Raw genomic sequence first — 21,272 nt, forward strand, 5'->3', positions numbered from 1 at the left:
AGGTTCTTGATCTACACTGAGTTGAGTTTTGTGCATGGTGAGAGATATGAGTTTATTTTCATTTTGCTGGATGTGGATTTCCAGTTCTCCCAGTACCATTTGTCGAAGAGGCTATCTTTTCTCCAATGTGTGCCCTTGGTGCCTTTGTCTAGTGTAAGATAATTGAATTTATGTGGGTTTGTCTCTGTGTCTTCTATTCTGTACCATTGGTCTACATGTCTATTTTGGTGCCAAGTATTTGACAAAATATATCACCCTTTCATGTTCAAAACACTAGAAATACTAGGGACAGTAGGAACATACCTCAACATTGTAAAAGCTATGCTAAAACCAAGGCTAACATCATTCCAAATGGAGAAAAATTGAAAGCATTCCCTCTAAAAACTGGAATAAGAACAAGGATGCCTTCTCTCACCAGTACTATTCAACATAGTCCTTAAAACTCTATCCAGAGCAATTAGACAGAAGAAAGAAATTAAAAGGATACAAATAGGAAAAGAAGAACTCAAACTATCATTATTTGCGGATGACATGACTCTAAGAGGATCCAAAAAATTCCACCAGAAAACTTCCAGAATTAATTAGTGAATTCAGCAAAGTAGCAGGATATAAAATCAATACCCATAAATCAAATGCATTTTTATACATCAGTGTTGAATCCTCCGAAAGAGAAATTAGGAAAACTATCCCATTCACAAAAGCCTCAAAAAAATTAAATAAAATACTTGGGAATCAACAAAAGAAGTGAAAAGAACTCTACATTGAAAACTACAGAACACTAAAGAAAGAAATTGGGGCTGGGGCTATATCTCAGTGACAGAGCACATGCATATGAGGCACTAGGTTCGATCCTCAGCACCACATAAAAATAAACAAATAAAGGCATTCTGTCCATCTACAAGTACAAAAAAAAAAGAAAGAAAAAGAAAAAGAAATTGAAGAACACCTTAGAACAGATTAGAAGATGGAAAGATGTCCCATGATCTTGGATAGGTAAAATTAATATTGTCAAAATGGCCATACTACCCATATCACTATACAGATTCAATGTGATTTCAATTAAAATTCAAACGTTATTTCTTATAGAAATAGAAAAAGCAATTGCGAAATTAATTTGAAAAAATAAGAGACCCAGAATAGCCAAAACAATCCTTAGCAAGAAGAGTGAAGCAGGAGGCATCACAATATCAGACCTTAAAGTATACTACAAAGCTATAGTTAAAAAAAAAAAAAGGGCTCTTTTCTTTCTTTCTTTCTTTTTTTTTTAATGTAGTGCTAGGGATGGAACCCAGGGCTTCATGAATACTGGGTAAGCACTTTACCACTAAGCTATGCCCCCAGCTCCAGAATTTCAACATATGAGTTTTGATGGGACACAGACATTAAGTCTATAACACATCCCCTTAAGGAGGAAGTGGAAGTTACATTAATTGAATAAATTCTGTAATATGAAATGTATAGCATATAATTAAATTTAATTTCTTCCTAATGAAAAAAAAAATTAAATTCTAAAGAATAAGATTTTGTCTGGTAGGGCTTAACTTTGGAAGGAGCACCACATTATTATAATTTATAAGATGTTTTTGACTCTTCAAGAACTAATTTTTATCTCCCACCTTGTTGAGAATTCATAGCTTAAAGGAAAACCAAGGGGGGGTGGGACTATATACACACATACTTAAGAGTCGTAGAGCTACATTACCTTATGGTCTTTGAAGGGTTACACTAAATGGAACCCAATGGTGATTGTGATAGTTTCATGTGTCAGTTTGGCAAAGCTCTGGTGCCCAGTTTGGTTAAACACTAGTCTAGTTGTTGCTATGAAGATGTTTTGTAGATATAATTAGTATTCCAACTGATTTACCTTAGGTAGATTACTGTTAATAATGTGACTGGGCCTCATCTAGTTATTTGAAAGCCTTAACAGCAGAAAGGGATTTCCAGAAGAAGTAATTCTGTATGAAGATTATAACATAGAGCTTTTGCCTCTGCTTTCAGCCAGCCTACCCTATGAAACTCAGACTTGCTTTCAGACTTGCTAACACCCACAGTTGCCTTTGCCAATTCCTTAAGACCTCAATCTCTTCCTCTCCCTGCTTCCTTCCCTCTCCCTCTCCCTCTCCTTCTCCCTCCCCCCCACCCCCTCACATACAAAAACACACATTTGGAGTGTGTATTTGGAAGCAGTATGAGTCAAGGTACTGATGGAAAGTTCATGCCACCCTCATGTGGAAAATGGAGAAAAATTTAATAAAGGGAAAACTTACAAAGGTAGGAGAAAGGTTAAGAGAAACCACTATGGGATGGTGACACACCTGGGGCTGGCAACGCGGGGAGCAGATATCTCCCTAGACCTGAAGGGGTAAGGGGAGGAATAAATAGTCACCAGAGAGGGACTGAAGCTTTGGTGAGCGCCACCTGGCGGAAGCCATGACTCTAGTAGAGATCTGTAGCCAACCTCTGGCCACTCAGTGGGAAGAAATCCCACTTAGGTTCCTGCCCTCCCCACTTGTAGTAGCACCTCCCACTGTCCACCCCCAAACTAAAGCCAGAGGGCCCAGGTTCTTATTGATGCTGCCCATGGAGCACAGACTCCCAGGACACTGAATGGAAAGGAGAAGATGGGGACTGGGGTGTAGTGCTAAAACCCAGCACAGTACCCTCCACTACAGGAGAGCACAGTGCCAGTTTCCTAAGTGATGCACACAGGATGGCTCTGTTTTCATGAGTGGCTGGTAGAATAGCACTGAAGGACACAGGCTGTAGTGCTAGACTGCTTGGGTTTGGAGACTGGTCACTGCTTCCTACCTTGGAACCTCTGACAAGACAATTAACCCTTCTGTACTTTGGCTTCTTTGCCTGTGCAATAGGAATAATAATATCCATCCACAGAGTAGTTGGGAGAATGAAATGAGAGCTTTGCCCTTGAACAAGGTCTGGCTGAATTGGCACCATCCTTATAAAACCCAGATATGCAGCAGGAGGGAGGATCATCCAGGTACCTGCATGCTCAGGGAGACACACCAGCCTTCAGACACAAGGACTCCCAGCCTTAAGGAGGGGCTGTTCCTGCACCTGGGTGGGTCAGGGAAGGGCTTTGCTGAGGAGGAGCCTTGAGCAAGCTCTTCCAGAATGAGTTGAATTGCAGAGGTCTTTTTTATTAGTTAAACAAGGACTCGTGTCCAGCAAACATCAGTTAACAGTTCTAGACCCTTAAGGAAGGAAGGAAATCCAGGTGAGATTCAAAGGACTGGAAAGGGCTATGCTTGTGGCTCAGTGGTAGAGAGCTTGCCTAGCATGTGTGAGGCACTGGGTTGGATCCCTGGCACCGCATAAAAAAATAAAAACAAATAAAGGTGTTGTGTTCATCTACAACTAAGAAAATTAAAAAAAAAAAAAAAAGGTATTGTGTTCCTCTGGGGAAGATTTGTGGATTGTCCAAGGTTAAGAATCAACACTGGAAAATTGGGGTTTGACTAAGCAGTGCAACAAGAATCCAGTAGGTGGCATAAATAGGCCAGTAATTTGGAAGGCATTCATCTGTCATTTTCTTTTTTCAATTTGGTGATTCTTTGTCTTATTCTTTCCTTCTTTGCTTCCTTTTCAACCCCTCCCCTCCCTTATTTAACTACAAAACCAGGAAAATCATTCAACATTGGAATACTTTTTAACTCCCCCCCCCCACTTATCTCCCCAGAGTTTTCTGTTCAAAGTTCATGGATTCCAGACATCTCCATGTGTATCTTCTTTCTGTCCATGTTACCAACTATATACTGATCATCCCATCAATGCAGTGATTATCAATTTTATCTAATCTTGAAGTTAGATTTAAAACTGTTTACAATTGGTGTGATAACTAAGTACCTTTCCAGAAAGAAGCCTAGATACTTTGCAAGTGTGAGCCCATGTGTCTTTGTGCATTTGTGCTGCTATAACAAAACACCACAGAGCAATGTACAAACAACAGAAATTTCTTACAAGACCAAGGCAGTGGTAGGTTTGGAATCTGCCATGGGCACTCGGCTGTGTTCTCACCACTCACTCCAGCCCTTTTTCAAGGATTCTAATCCCATCTACGGAGGCTCTGCCTTCATGATTTAGCCACCTCCCAAAGGTCTTGTCTCTTCATACTGTCACATTGGTGGTTGAATTCTATTTGTTTGTTTGTTTGTTTGTTTCCCTTTGGTACGAGGGATTGAACCCAGGGGCACTTAACCACAGAGCCAGGTCCCCAGCCTTTTTTGTATTTTATTTAGAGACAGGGTCTCACTGAGTTGCCAAGTGCTTTGCTGATCTGTTGAGGCTGGCTTTGAACTCTCAATCCTCAGGCCTCAGTCTCCTGAGTTGCTGGAATTACAGGTGTGCACTACTGCACCTGGCTGATGGTTAAATTTTACCACTTGAATTTGGGGAACATTCAGACCATCGCACCATGGTATTTACAGAAAAGTTGATTCAAGTGGAGGTGAACCATCTAAGCCTAAATTTTGTTATACTCGTTTCCAAAAAAAAAAAAAAGATGAAAAATAGAACACACCTGAACTAATTAATATGTTAATTTATCTTTTTTTATTTTTAAAAATTTTTTAGGGATCGATGGACCTTTTTTTAAAAAAATATTTATTTTTTAGTTGAAGTTGGACAAAATACCTTTATTTTATTTGTTTATTTCCATGTGGTGCTGAGGATTGAACACAGGGCCTTGCACATGCTAGGCTAGCACTCTACTACTGAGCCACAACCCCAACCTCAGGACTTTTATTTTTTATTTACTTATATGTGGTGCTGAGAATCAAACCCAGTGCTTCACACATGCTAGGCAAACACTCCACCACTGAGCTACGACCACAGCCCTGATCAATTTATCTTTGAATTAGATCTAAAATTTCAAAAAGCAGATGAAAGAGTTCTTTCTGTGCAGTTTATGGAGTTAATTTTTTAATGAAGCAAATTACAAATTTATCATAGTTTTGAGTACACAATAGAATTGGCCTTTTCATGTTCCTGTGGGCATTTGGGAAGGTTAATAACTTTTTTTTTCTGAAAAAAGAGAATTATATTTCCCCCTTCTTTTTTAAAAAAGAAGGGGGAAATTGCTCTTCACCCTAGTACCTTTGTAGAAAGTGCTGGCAATTTGAAATATTGCCTTCCTTTTTCTTATGCACATTTTAGTCATTCCTAGAACACTTATTCAATGACCAACTTTTATTCTGGGACCTAAGGATCTAATAGTAAACAATAATCAACACTCCTGATGCCACGGAGCAAACAAGAAACAAACAGATGAATAAATGAAAAAGGATATTTTCAGTCATTGCCAGTACAATTTGATAAAATTGAACAAGGTGATAAGGAAGCAGGAGGCTCTTCTTTAGATCAGGTGCTCAGGAAAGCCTTCCTGAGAACGCAATGTTGACTGCTGGGGAGGAGCCACCATGTGAAGGGTGGGAGAAGAGCACCTCAGGTAAAGGGAAGAGTTCACACAAAGGCCCTGCAGTGCAAACAGACTGGTGTGTAGGAGTCACCAGAAGAGGCCCTGGTAGCTGGAAGTAGAGTGTGGGACCTATAGAAAGGGAGAGGATGTGGTCAAAGAGCCAGGCATAGGGCTGGAGTACATATATCTGGGCAAGAGTGGAACTTTGTTCTGCTAATCATTACATATAAAATTTTAAGAGCACATTTATCATTCTGCTTTTCTCCCCTTGACATTGTTAATACACTTTGCTATGTCATTACATAGAGCTCAGAGCCATCAGTTAAAATCAATACTTAACCATTCCAACAAACGGATCTTTAATAATTAACTTAACCATGTTTCTTATGAATGACATGTCCTCTTAACAAATATTTCTGAGTGGCAGTATGGGACTTACAGTAGTTTCTCCTTATCTGCAGCTTTGTTTCTGTAGTTTCAGTTACCCTTGGTCAACCACAGGTCATCCAAAATTATTGAATAGGAAATTCCAGATATAAACAATTTATAAGTTTAAAATCACATGCCATTCTGAAGGGTGTGAATGAAATCTCATGCCTTTTCAATCTGTTTCATCCAGGAGGTGAGTCATCTCTTTGTCCAGTGTATCCACACTGTATATGCTACCTACCTATTAGTCACTTAGTATCTTGATTGTTAGATTGACTGTTAAAGTGTCATAATATTTGTGTTCAAGAAACCTTATTCAGCAGCCTAATGCTACACCATAATGCCTATATCCTTCACCCTGCTTCCTCTCATTATGTGGACATTGTACTATTTCACAAGAAGGACCAATACAATAAAATATCCATATATTGCTATAATTGTTCAACTTTATTGCTAATCTCTTATTGTGTATAATTAACAAATTAAATTTATCATAGGTATGGATAGGGAAAGCCATAGTAAATGTAGGGTTTCATAATATCCATAGTTTCAGGCATCCACTGGGCTTTTGGTGGTCTTATCCCCCCATCAATAAAAGGGGACTACTGTGTTATAAAACCATCTCTTTTAAAACAGGTTATTTGGTTGTTATGGGTTCCAATTTTGATTGGCATTGAGATGGACTCCTTTGTTCCCCTAAAGAAGTTCATGTGAAGACTATATGAAGTTGAAAGATTTGCTCATTGACATGTTAATGACCTAAAAGAGAAGTACAGTTGGGCAATTCTGTCATTGTGAGATCACGCATAGTGATGAGGGAGCAAAGCAAGAAGTTCACTGTGACCTAGTCTTTGTGGATTAAGGCAGTGATTAGCAACACTATTGTCACACAGGAAGGAAGAATAACATTCTGAAACTAGTGAGCTTTGATGTGTACTCAGCACTGAAAACCAAGGAAATTTTAGCAGGGGTTTGCTTACAAGTAGAAGGAACAAAAATCATTCAATAAAGGGACAGATGAACTGAACACTTCTCGAAAGAAGTACAAATGGCTGACAATGATATGAAAATGTTCAATAGCTTTAGTCATCAGAGAAATGCAAATAAAACTACACAGAGATTCCATCTCATCCCCAATCAGAATGGCAATTATTAAGAACATAAATAATGTCAGGCATAGTGGTGCACACCTATAATCCCAGCAACTTAAGAGGCTGAGGCAGGAGGATCACAAGTTCAAAGCCAACCTCAGCAACTTAGCAAGACCCTAAGTAACTTACCAGGAACCTGTCAAAAAAAAAAAAAAAGAGTTGGTGATGTAACTCAGTGGTAAAGTGCCCCTGGGTTCAATCCCCAGTACCCTTCCCCCAACAAAAAAGAATATAAATAATAAATGCTGCAAGGATGAGGGGAAAGGAGAACTCTTATACACCATTGGTGGGAATGTAAATTGGTACAACCACTATAAATACATCAGTATAGAGGTTCCTCAAAAAACTAAAATTAAAATTACCATATGTTTATCTAAACCACTCCCCACTATTAGCTGAAAGAATTCAAGTCATCAAACTTTAGAGTTACATACATACATATATTTTTCAAAGTACAATTCACGATAGCCAAGATATAGAATCAGCCAATGTGTCCATCAACAGATGACTAAATAAAGAATATGTGGTACATGTACACAATTTAGCCATAAAGAATAATAAAATTAGAGTATTACAGGAAAATGGATGCAACTGGAGAGCATAAAATTAAGTGAAATAAGTCAGACTCAGAAAAACAAGTATTGTATGTTTTCTCTCCTATGTGGAAGCTATCGGGAAAAGGACCCAAACAAATGTAGGGGAAGGAAACATCACAAGAGTAGAAAGTAGAACATTAGGATAGAGGAAAAGATCAAAGGGATTGAAGAAGAAGGGAAGGTGTTTTAGTCAGCTTTTTGTCACTGTGACCAAAAGACCTGACAAGAACAACTTAGAGAAGGAAAAATGTCCTTTGGCTCATGGTTTCAGAAGTTCAGTCCATGGTCGGTCAACCCCATTACTTTGCACATAAGGAGGCAGAACATCATGGGGGAAAGGTGTGGTAGAGGAAAGCTGCTCAGCTCACTGCCAGGTCAGGAAGTAGAGAGAAAGAGGGGGGAAAGGGCCTACAGGGAAGATGCACCCATTCCAGGGTATTTCTTCAGTGACCCACCTTCTCCAGCCATGTCCCACCTACCTACAGTTACCACCCAGTCAGTCCATTCAAATGGGAAGGGACTGATTAGAGTACAGCTGTCATAATGTAATAATTTCACCTTTGAATATTCCTGTATTAAAAGGAGCTTTGGGAGAGGACACCTCATATCCATACCATAATAGGAGGTGTTGAGGAGTGAAACTGCTCAAATTGTTTGCATGTGTAAATATGCTACAGTAAACCCACTATTCTGTATAAGGTGTATGCACCAGTGGGAAAAAAAAGAAAGAAAGAAAAAGAAAAACATTAAAAAAAACGGAAGGATAGAGTGGCTTCTGTAGTCTATCCTCATCCTATTAGGTGGTTAAAATGATGTGGCAACAGGTACTTGTCTTTGTGGTCCTGTAAATGTGATTGTTCTAGAGAACAATTTTATTGGTGATTTTTTACTTAAATATCACCCTGTGAGTGAGCTGACCCTACTGTCTTTAGAATTCAACTGGGCATTAACTCTGATCTAGTTGTCATTTCTTTCTTTCTTTTTTTATTTTTTAGTTGTACTTGGACACAATACCTTTATTTTATTTATTTATGTGGTGCTGAGGATCAAACCCACTGCCCCATATATGTGAAATAGGGCTATACCACTAAGCCACAACAGCAGTCCTCTAGTTGTTTTTTCTGACCATAATCACCTCAGGACTGCTTAACCTCTATCGTAGCTGAATCAGAGAGCCTTAGGGTGACCATCAGAGATTCAGAATTTCCTGGATACTTAGATCACTTACTGAATAATTCTGTGTGCCTAACACCTTCAGAAGCAGGTCTGTTTGTCTCAGCAGCTGCACAATTCCTATTTTTTGTATTTTTGGATGTACCTTTGTTATCTGACCAGAAGCCCATTGTCAAACTGTATTTTGCATTCTATTAGTAATATAAATTATCTGTGCTTTGAGGACTGAGATTTCTAGTCCTGGGAAAAACTTCAGAGGTTATCCTAAATCCTTCATGTGTTTAAAGGCATTTTTTTGTGTGTGTGTGGGGGGGGTGGTGGGGGTTATTTCTAGGAAGTCAACCCAGGGCCTCGTCATGCTAGGTGGAATACTGTACCACTGAGCTTCACCTGCAGCCCGAATCCTTCATTTTTACATGTAAGAAAACAGAATCTAGAGAAGTGACTCACCCATGGTCACTCAGTTATTATTTAGAGGCTTAAAAAAAACAAATCCAATATCATTTCTCCCTAATTATCAGTCATTTTTGTATTTAACAAAGGTCAGCTTTGTTACAGGTAATTTTCAATGAGTCACCCAATAATTTTCCCCTAAAATAAAGAAAACTTAGCTGGATGGGTTGAATTCAGTCCTCCAAGATTTCATGTTTTGATGTCCTAACCTCAGTGCCTCTGAATGTGATCTTCTTTGAAAGTGAGGCCATTGCAGGTATGGTTAGTTGAGATGATATTGTACTGAAACAGGGTGACCCTACCAGGCCTGGTGTTCTTACAAAGAAGAGGAAATCTGCACACAGACCCACACACAGGGAGAAGGCCATGTGAAGACAAAGAGATGAGGGAAATGGTTCTGCAAGCCAAGGAATGCTGAGATTGCCAGAAAACCACCAGAAGTGGTGGTTTGTACACCATTTGTACACAGCCCGAGCAAACTTATACCATATCCATGCCTGCGGGATATCTCATGGATCAGGGAGACCAGAAACGCATGGCTGTGCCTTTGGAGAACAGAGAAGAACCCTCCCTGAGCTCACTCACCCATGATATGCCTGTGATTCCAATTTCTGGATGTGTACTGGAGTGCCACAAATTGCCAGATTCCAAATTACAAAGGCTGCCTAAAATCCAGTTAATGAGCCTATGGGGTTTCTGGAGGCCTTGGAATTGTGTGGTCCCAGACTGCTGTGCTGTCGACAGGCTATACTACCCTGTGTGACACCAGCCGAGGGAGCTATGGAGGGAACTGAAGGATTCTGGTTAAGTCTTTGTACTTTTAGAGATTTTTCCTTTTCTCACTTGATATATAAGTATTATAATACATGGAAATTATTTTAAATGCTGTTTCTTTTCTTTCTTGAGAGCTATTATGTCCTTATATTTGGGGGCAAGTCATATTTCTGTTCAATTTTAAATTCTCGTCCCATAACCTGGAGCTCCATTGAGCTCTCTCCCGTCCATCAAACAGATGAGATCCCTGCAAAACAGTGTGCAATAATATTTTTGAGGGAGGCGAAAGTGGTCATTAAGGGGGACATTCTTCAGTCCCCTCTGGCATATTGACAACAGTGGGTGGGAAAGCACCTGTTTGAAGGAGCAGTGGTCAGTCAAGTTTGTTGGGCAGATACGACCACACTTTCCTCCCTAAAAGTACTACAAGGAGGTGACCCTCAGGGGTGACTGACTTTTGGTTTCACTCAACAGTGAAAGTACAGAGTCTCAGCACAAAATAAAGTCCTGGATAACCTTTCAGAGCCTTTGTCCTATTAAAGACTATTTACCTGAGCTGACAGGTAAAATGATGGCCCCCAGACGAGAACATGTAGGGCAGCAAATGAAAGAATTAGTGCACTGTTCAAATTAGATTTGCCGTTCAAGCAGAGAAACCTTTGCCTGTTGGGGCACCTTCAAAGGTCTTCACCAAGGACACCAGCCGGCAGGAAAGGAGAAAATGTTTACCTCGATCCAGCAGAGGCCCTCCCACCTGCCCCTGCCTCCCAGTTCAGGAAGGGGTGGCACACGTGAGCCCTGCATTTAAAGGACCCTTCATCCTCACATTGTTGTTGTTATTTATTCTTCTTTGTGTAGCTCTGATAATGATTCTGGTTATCAGACAGCCTTGACTTCTGGATGGCTCCGCTTTTTAAAGAGCAATGAAATAGGCAAGAGTTTTTAAAAGGCACATCTGAACCAAGGCATGTAGCCAACAGCTCTGTCCTTCTACTTCCAGTGGCCTTTCCAGGATGAGTGGGGTTGGTGCAAGTCAGGGGGATGGTAATAAATGCGTGACTGAATACTGAGCCGTTTTACATGACTCATTAAACTGCCATTTTCAACACTTTTGCCTCATGCTATGGGAATGACAGAATCCTATAACAGCCTCTATGTTCAGATTCTTTAATATCTGGAATACTTTGTGGTACAAGGGCCCTTGGATGTGAGCACAGACATCAATTGAAATACAGGGCAGTCATAATAGGACTAAATTTGATAAACCACTTGAGCGTGACCCAGCAGCCCAGCCTGTTAAATGGGGATGCACAATTAATTGCTACTCTTTTATTTATTATCTTTAATCCCTCATTGGATACAGTTGACTTGTTACTTCCTGGGATGAGGCCACTGGGCATAGGCGGGAATGAATAATTTTTAAATTATAAAGCAATTTCTTTGTTACAAACCTGGGCTCAGATGTAAATTCTAATCGTTTCTTTTCCCAGGACAGTGCCCTTTGAACTTAGAAGGGCGTCCATTTTTCTTCCTGCTACCCGTGGGGGCAGGAAGTCAGGCCTATCTAGTTTTTGGAGGTCATTGGTGTTTTTCTTTCCCTGGGAGACTCCTTGACACCCTAAAGGCTTCCTTACAGACTTACATTCCAGAGTAGAACTCTTCCCACAGCCCTCTTTCACCCTGCCTCTGTGTAGATCTATTCATTGCTGTTGGCTCTATCCAGGTCTCTACCTCTCAGGAAAGAAGGACTTTTTCACTTTGAACTATTGTTTCTGAACTGAGCCAGAGGGAATGAATGTGCCTAATGAATCAACAGGCTTTGGTTGCAGGGTCCTCCTCCTTGAAACCATTTTGCCTCTTGTGTATTCAACAGCTTACTCCACTGTCCCGGATGTTGGCCTATAATTCCACTCTTAGGAATTTCATCCTTTGTCTTTGTTCCCTGATAAAACTCAAATCAATGCTATTCAGGGGCTGGAAGTAAAAAAGTGAGCAGAGGGTAGGCAGCAGTGTTGGGGAAAGAGCCACACATACTAGAGACAGAGACCCAGATAACAGAGGAACCATGTCAACCCCGTAGATTTAAACCCATAGCACTGACACGTAGGGAAAAGAGCTTTACCATAGATTGAAATATGTAGTGTCTCAAGATGCCTTTTTATTAAAAAATTCCTCTGATTATAAAAAGTAATTGATGCCTATTGTAGAAAGGCAAAATACCTGAAAATATAAAATGCTCATAAACCTTACAGTCTAGAGGTATTTAATATTTTTCCCATGATGATTTGTCATGGCCACATAATATCCTATTACTTACGTAACCAGCTTCCTATCAATTTTTGCTGTTTCAAATAATACTAGCTAACATTTACAATGCTTTCTGGGTCCTTTCCTAGAAGACTGATGTCTGTTAATTCACTCAGTCTCCACAACAGCCTAAGAAGGAGGTACAAGTGTTATTTACATTTTAGAGAAGAGGGGACAGGTGCTGAGAGGGAACTATCAACTTCTGAAAAATAGATTGGAGTCCAACCCTGACCATCTGCCTCTGGGACTTGATTATTTTCTTAGAGTGTGTTGCCTAATATAACATGTCCGTGTCTAAGGTTCAAGAACACAAACACACTTCAGGCTCTTGAGACATCCCTAAATTCCTTTCTACAAATTTCACTCTTTGAGCTAAGAAGCCCAGAGATTTACTTGGTTAGTTGTTTGTTCATAGGCTTGTTTTTGCTAGAAAAAGCTTTTAAATGTTTCTTTTCCTGTTTTCTTTGTTCCTTTGATGTTTAAAACAAAACACCTGTGTTGCTGAGCTGACTAGCTCTATTTGCATTTTGCCTTCCATTTTCCAGCTGGCAGTAGGAGGAAGGACCAGGGAAAGAAAGATGAGTCTGTACAGAAGATCTGAAGTCCTTAAATCATGCCAGCTTTGGCGATTTCTAGAAGTGTACTTAGATGAGGCGCATCTTGTACTTGGCCTCAGTGTTCTGAGTTGTCATGCATAGGAGGTGAATTATCAGTGCTACTCTTTGTGTTTTTTCACTTTGTTTTGTTTTTTTTTTTCCCCCACAGGCTGGGAAAGGCTTCTTCTCCAGCCCTGTATCTTCAGAGCACTTGGAGACTGACATCTGGGAGATGCACCTTGGAGGGACAGCAGGGACCACAGTATAGACTGAGCTAAGAAGCCTAGCAATTACTTGGCTAGTTGTTTGTTCATAGGCTTGTTTTTGATAGAAAGAGCTTTTAAATGTTTTAAGGGGAAGTTGACTAACTGAATTATGGAATATCCATTCAGTGCAATACTATAAATGAGGTGGCTCAGTTTGCACTACCATAGAACGATGTCTGAACAACCTGTTAAGTAGAAAAAAGAAGAGAGAACAAATGGCAGAACTAGTCCCATCATATAATCCCATTTCAGAAGGTGTATAGATAAAAGATTTCCTCCTTTAGAAACTAGGGTTGGAAGGGTTTAGAGCCTTTCATTTTCTATTTTGTGCATGTTTGGATTCCTTGAATTTTTCAGTAAACATCTATTACTTTTTAGTTACTATAAACCGGCTATGGTTTGAATGTGGTTTTTTCACCGCCAAAACTCAGGTTGAAACTTAATTGTCCATACAATGGTTTTGAGAGGTGGAGAGGCCTTTAAGATGTAATTAGATCTTGGGGGCTCCACCCTCTTGAAGGGATAATAAGGCAGGTCTGGTTCCTCTCTCCCTCTCTTGCCCTGGACTCCTTTAGCCTCTACTGTCTCACCACCGTGTCCTGAGGAAGGTCAAGGACCTTGACAGATGCAGTGGCTCACTCTGGAACTTCCCAGCCTTCAGAACTGTGAGTCAAACTAAACTCTTTCCTTTATAATCATCCAGCTTCTGGTACTTTGTTATGGCAATAAAAAACTGACTAAAACAAAGACCAATAGACTATAGGAAAGTAGAATTCTTGGAGTATAAAAATATTTAAATATACAAACTCAGTTACAGATAGGGACGACAGAGAAGAAAACACAATGTTGGTGAATATGAAAATGTACTAACTGAATTGGTATTGGGATGGCAATGTGTTTTGGAATTTCCCTTGTGTTTTCTGATAATGTAATTACTAACTGTCACACTATTGACATGCTTTAAATTTAGATGAGGTGAAGAAAGCATGAAATTGTGTTAAAAAGAAATAAGACCACTCTGAAAGACAGACTACAAAGTAGCCAGAGTGAAAACCCAAGATCTGCACACCTGGGTTCACCCCAAGGCTTACTGCATGAATTCGTGGGAGGCACGTGGTTTCTGGACTTTAGGTTCTCAATGTAATATAGAGTTTTCATCCCAGACCTCACTTAGGATCACCTGGAGAGCTTTTAAAGCAACAGTGTCCCAGTGCCTCTGAGGCAGGGCCTGGAAAGTCTCCCCATAAGTCTGATGAACAGACCAGGTGGAGAATAGGAAGCCAGCCTGAACTGTGGGGGCTGTGGATAATGGACCCACTCTCAGCCCAAGCCCAGCAGTGACTAGTGTCATTTAAATAGGTATTCAGAAGATGTTTGTGCAGCTCCTAGAGAAGAAAATGTCCAGCATTGGGGGTGCTGGGGTTGGGGCTCAGTAGTAGAACACTTGCCTAGCTGCCGCGACATGCAACTAAATCAGTCAGGATCACTCCAGGTGAATTGGGTTGGCACTGAATAATCAGACAGAAAACGCCTTTTTCCGTCTGATTATTGAGGGGAAGACACTGGAGAGGGGTGTTTTATGGGGTGTAGCCCAGTCCCATTGAGTGACACCCACTCCCAGAGCTTCGTCCACCTGCTCTTGCACTGCAAGCCAGTGGAAGCCAGTCCCACACCTCTATCACTCAAGGGTAAGGTCCGTGCTCACTCCTACGTGGCAGCTCCCGACACCTAGCATGTATGAGGCACTGACTTCAATCCTCAGCACCACATAAAAATAAATAAAGGTCTATAAAAAAGAATGCTACCCCCCCCCCCAAAAAAAAGACACCATTGGGCCAGACACCTCTTGGTTTTGAAAAGTGGTTGCTCTTTACTTATAATAACCACTTTCTGTCGGGATTTCCACTCGGCATTTGAGTGTAAAGAGTATGCATTTTTAAAGCTGTCCAAATGCCTATTTATGCAGCAGACCATAACTCCTCTCTCGATAGGCTGCTATGCTTTATCAAATAAATGATACACATTTAAAAATCTGTCTGAAGGGGCATTTACCTGAAGGACTGTTATTGTGTTTGTGAGGGTTTTTTGAGTCCTTGTGGCTCATTGGGTAAATAATATCATTTAACCAATTTTTAAATAGATAGGTCTCACAAGATGCCATTTTATCAATCTTATGCACTCTCTTACCCTACAGAGGGGGCTCTTTTAAGTCATTTTTATTTTAAATTTCATATCAAGATATTTCCAAAAATGGGTTTTAAAAAACAACCTAAAATAAATGAGTCTGAAAAAAGACCCTGGCACCTGACTTTATTTTGTGTGGTGTTAGGGCTCGAACCACATGCTAGGCTACACCTCCCAGTCTCTGACTTTTTTCTCTTTGGACTATTAAGATTTCTTTCTTTTCTTTTCTTTTTCTTTTTTTTTTTTTTTTGGTACCTGGGATTGAACTCAGGGGCATGTATCCACCGAGCCATATCCCCATCCCTTTTTTGTATTTTATTTAAGGACAGGGTCTTGCTGAGGCTGGCTTTGAACTCATGATCCTCCCGCCTCACCCTTCTGAGCCACTGGGATTATAAGGGTGCACTACTGCGCCCAGCAATTTTCTTGTTTTTTTTTTTTTACTTTTTCTTCAGTGGTGCTACTTCAATGCTAAATCCAAGATGCTCTTGCCTTTGAGGGAGTAGATCCTAAACCTCTTTTGTGAAGATTCCTGGTTTGATTAGTTTTGGAGAAGGGGAGGAGATTGGAACATTATGGAACAAGGGGAAGTTAATTGGGTATGATTGTGAAATGGAGGAACATCTTGGTCAGATGGGGCGTGTGTCAGCATGGCTCATGTGACTCCTATAGGAAATAGGGCCAAGGACAAGTATAGACATGGGGAATTCTTCCCAATGGAGGGAAAGAGGAGGATTTGGATTTAGTGGAGAATTACAAGAATGATTAGTGCATGAATAAATGAGACCACAGGCCTCAGTTGTAGACTGAGGCTCCACTCAAGCTTGTTTAGGTGTAGGGGTTTATCAAGGGTGTTAATTGATTCACAAGTCTTCAGGAAGGCCAGACAGGCTTGGAAGTTGTCTATGAACAATGCAGCCACAGGTAGTGCAGCCAGGGAGAAATGGATCATACTCCAAAAGAGTGGTTTCTAAGGGATGTTTCCCGATTAGTAGCATCATCATCACCTGGGAACTTGGTAGAAATGCACATTCTTAGGCTTTACCTCAGACCTACTGAATGAGAAACTCTGGAGTGGGGCCCAGGAATCTGTTTTAAAATTTTTTTCTAGGGCTGGGGATGTGGCTCAAGCGGTAGCGTGCTCGCCTGGCATGCGTGCGGCCCGGGTTCGATCCTCAGCACCACATACCAACAAAGATGTGTCTGTCGAGAACTAAAAAATAAATATTAAAAATTCTCTCTCTCTCTCTCTCTCTCTTTAAAAAAAAAAAATTTTTCTAGGTGATTCTGATGTATGGTGAGGTTTGCAAATCGCTCCCTATGGTTTTAGAGGTGTACCACAGCTGACTCCTTCCACTCTGACACCCGAAAAATTAAGCACTGGACACCTAAAACTGCCACAGCTGCCATGAGAGTCTGCCAGTGACTTTGCTAGGTTTCATTTTCCTGCACGTGGTTATTCACTTCTAGCTCAGAGACTCCTGAAAGTCATCCTCTGGGTAGACATGGAACCACATCACCTGCTGGTACTCTACTTGCAAAAGACACCAAGGAATGGAATTCAGCTTTCCAGATTGTAGTGCAGAAGTAATCTGGGAGGTGGTTGGAATAGACTTTGAGAAAGCTCACTTCCGTATCTACTGTCAACCTACATGCATGAGACTTGACACATGAGCCAGCCTTGTACAGCACAGTAGGGTCCAATGTGAAAGCTGTAGAGGGCTGGTCACCCAATCCTTTTCCAACCTGGGACAGATAACCCCACAAGGACTCCCGCTCTGGGATCTGTACCCCAGCCACGTCCTGGAATCCAAAGACTTTCCATAGGTTTCAGGAACTCTTAGATGCAGTCTGGAAGAATGACAGAAATAACCTGTGCTTTAAATATAATTTCCTTCCTAATTGCCTTTTAGGATTATGAGTTAGAAGTTCCCAGGAGAATATCCCTTCCCTGTCTTGATGAAGCATACCGTTTGTCAGTACTGAACAGTTGCCAAAGTCACATCCAGTTATTTGCATAGGTTTGTTCTGTAATCAGAGCAAGATCTTTGTAAATAAATCTTTGTATTTAGTTTATACTTGTTCTACTAAATGACATTGTTTTAACAGTACTGGTTGTAAGGTAAATCAAGGCTCTGATTACCAACAGTTGAAGCTCATTTCCTTAGCAGGATCTATCTGCCCCCAGGTCTAGGCAGGGTAGGAAGATTGAGGAAGCTTGGTTGAATATCTCTCGGGCCCTGCTCCAGCCGAACGAAAGCTCGCCTTCTCCTAATTCAGCTCAAACATCATCTCTTTAAGGAGGCATTGCTTGACCATTGCTATTATTTGAATTTTCAGTGCCCCCAAAGGCCCATGTATTAAAGGCTTGATCCTTGGCCTGGCGCTATTGTGAGGTGGTAGAACCCTTAAAAGTTGAGGTCTTGGGCTGGGGTTGTGGCTCAGTGGCAAAGCGCTTGCCTCACATGTGCAAGGCACTGGGTTCAATTCTCAGCACCACACATCAATAAATAAAATAAAGGCCCATCGATAACTAAGAAAAAAAAAGTTGAGGTCTAATGGGAAGTTTTAGGTCAGTGGGAATGGGCCCTGGTCTCTTTATGTCTTTGCTTATGTCTTTGCTTCCCAGCCATGAAATGAGTAGCTTTGCTCTACCTTGAACTTCCTATGATGTGCTGCCTCACCACAGACCTGAAAGCACTAGGGCCATTCATGGAGCAGAACCTCCAGACTGTAAACCCCAAATCAGCCTCTTTATCAGTTGACTAACTCGGATGTTTCCAGTAATGGAAGCTGACTAACACAACGGCTCTAGCATGTGCCACCTTCTTGTCACTGGTTCTCAGTACTTTTCACTCTCTAAAATGAGCTCATTTGGTTGATGTCCATCTCCCCACGTCAGCTCCTTGAGGGGAGACACTGGTCCATCTTATTCTCCAAGGTATTACCATGCTTGCCTCCTCTGCCTGGAAGCCACTCACTGAATATGGTGGAGTAAATGGGAAGTGGGTATGAGGCCACAGTGCTGATGTCATTAGAGTGCAGTGGGAAGCTATTGCTGACCTGCAGCAGGGAGAGGTGATGTTGGGGGAAGTGTCTCCTTTAAAACATCAGGGTGTTCGGGTGTTTGATCTAGAGATAGTCCCTTTCCTGTATGCAGCTGGGAGGGAGGCTCCTGGTGAGAGAGGCAGATATTCAGTCACATGGGGTGGTGGCTTCCTCCAGGGTGCTCCTGAAATAGAGACTGACTGTTGTCACAATCAGGGTTAGGATAGGACCAGTGCCTTCTCTCCATTTGCCCATGCTTTGGGAAAAAAAAAAACAAAACAACCTAAAACCTAACCCTAAGTTATCTGAACTTGGGACTTGGTTTCATTGTGACTGACTTAAAGAGATTTTTACTGTTTTTCATAGGTGGACTTTTGTTTTCTCATTGTTATATAGTGGTTTGAATTATGTTGGTTGATTTGCTTTTCAAATATTGCTTTATCACCAACTTGAATCTAATGTATGAAATATGATATGTCAAGAGCTTTGTAATGTTTTGAACAACCAATAAAAAAAATTTTAAAAAAAATGTTGCTTTATTTTTAAAAATTTGGACAGTGACTTATTTCTCTGTGTGTCATAGTTTTATGTTCCTTAAAAATACAAAGAACAAAATACACAGACAAAAGCATATCTTTTCCAGATCTAAATGCTGAAGCCAAGCTGCCCTGCAGGCAGTAAAGTGCCCAGGACAAGGACAAGGGCACATAGGTGACTGGTTCACCTGTAGGGGCCCTCTGCAACTCTCAGCCTTTATGTCCTCTGGTATCAAATGAAGAGGATGAGAGCATGCCTCTTAGGATTTTTATGCAATGTGACGAGCTTCTGCATCTAGAACTACCCAAAGCCTGGCCCAAACTTAGTGCTAAACTATTACCGCTACCTAGTGGTAGATCAGCCATTGAGTGTATCACCCAGTTACTCTGCATGTCCCCACCTCCCACATAGAAAACCTTGGTCACTGTCCTAGGTTGACTCGTGTCCCCCCCCCCACCCCAAATCCATGTTCACTTGGAACCTCAGAATGTGATCTTATTTAGAAATAGGGTCTTTGTGGACATAATTAGTCAAATTAAGGTGATGCTACACTAAACTAGAAAGGGGTCTAATTTAGTGCCTGGTATAATTGTAAGAAAAGGGAAATGTGGACACAGACACATTGGGGACCCCAGGTGAAAACAGACACAGAAGAGCTATGTGAAGATGGAAGCAGAGGTTGGAGTGATGGAGTCACCAGACGCATGGAAAGATGAGGAAGAGTCCTTCTGGAGAGGCTTCAAAGAAAACATGGCCTTGATTTTGGACTTCTAGCTTGCAGATCTGTGAGATCATTTTTAAGCCACCTATTCATGGTAATTTTTTATATCAGCCCTAGCAAAGCCTACACAGTTACTTAGCAGATCCTACTGCATTGAGAGGGCCTTATTTTCTGCTTTTAGCAAAATCCTCCTGTTTCTTGGAAATTTTAGCATGAATGAGATTAGGAGAACTTTGAAGTTTTGAAAAAAATGACTGTAGATGGTAACTCCTCAGGGTAGAGGGCACGAGAGCAGATTAAGGAGGGCAATAGAAAATATATCAGTTACTCTTGGACTTGGAAACTTGCTGCAATAGCAGCTTTCATTGGCATCAGTGTGTGGGTAGGGTAATATACCTAGGCCATTTAACTCTTCAAATGGTCATCAGTAGAAAGTAAGAAGCCAGTACCATGTGGACACACCAACCTTCCAGGTTTAAGCCCTGTGCCCTGGCCTGCAGGGTTGGTTTAATCTGCCAGGGAGCACCACCCTCTACCATACCATCCTAGCTGGATACCAACTCCTTGCAGTGTGTGTGCATGAATTTGTTCAAACATACCTACTGAGTGGCAACATCACATCTGGAAGATTTGCTCCTGTAAGCTACGTAGGGCAGCAGAGAGAGGAGCTGGGCTGGAGGAATCCAGAGATGGAGAGGGAGACAGATTGCCAATGGGGTAATAGTAACTCAGGGATGAAAAGTCAAGCACCTCTCATTCCAAGACACATCAACCTTATGGCCTCAGATGATCAGTTTCACTGGAGTAGGGAAAGTGCCTCTATCCAGAAAGCCTCCTTCTGGGCTCTGCTAAGGTCTCTAGCTTCCTGATGACAAAGACTGTTTCTCTTTTAATCCTGTGGCAGATGCTAGAGCTCCTGCCCCAGGGAGGAGCTTGAGTGACTTTGAAGGGAGTATCGCCATCTTTCTGGGTCAAGGTGGTGGTGAGACTCATGTATCTACTTGGCCTAATTTCTTTGGGATCCTTGGTAATTACCACTGTCTGAGGTTACCACCAATCCTCCTCTCCCCACCAGAATAGCTTTAAAATCACAAGATCCTATAAAACACTGTATGTTTGTCACAGGTTTAGATGGATATAATCTATTATATCCACGTGCTGCTAACATGACTTTTAAAATTATTTTTTAGTTGTAGTTGGACACAATATCTTTATTTATTTATTTTTATGTGGTGCTAAGGATTGAACCCAGGGCCTCACACGTGCTAGGCAAGCGCTCCACCGCTGAGCCACAACCCCAGTCCAACATGACTTTTAATGATCCTTTCCTCCAGGAAAGACTGCCAAATCCCATTCCATGCTGGGTTAGTTTAGAGTACCAAATATGTTAAGGGAAACATGGATCTTGGCTTTAATGTGATTGCTCTATAATCTCCATGGACTTCAGGGTGGTTGAAGACCACAGAAAAATGAAGTGCGTCAGTCCATCAGCCTGTCTCCAGCTATGGAGACTGAGGTGGCCCTCTCCCTGTTTGGTGCTCACACTGGCTCCTGTCCTTTTAATGTCTGCTTCCATCAGCTCCAGGCTTCTATGACTCTCCTT

Source organism: Spermophilus citellus (genome assembly GCF_964194105.1).
Source record: "Spermophilus citellus genome assembly, chromosome: 2".
NCBI classification, from domain to species: domain Eukaryota; kingdom Metazoa; phylum Chordata; class Mammalia; order Rodentia; family Sciuridae; genus Spermophilus; species Spermophilus citellus.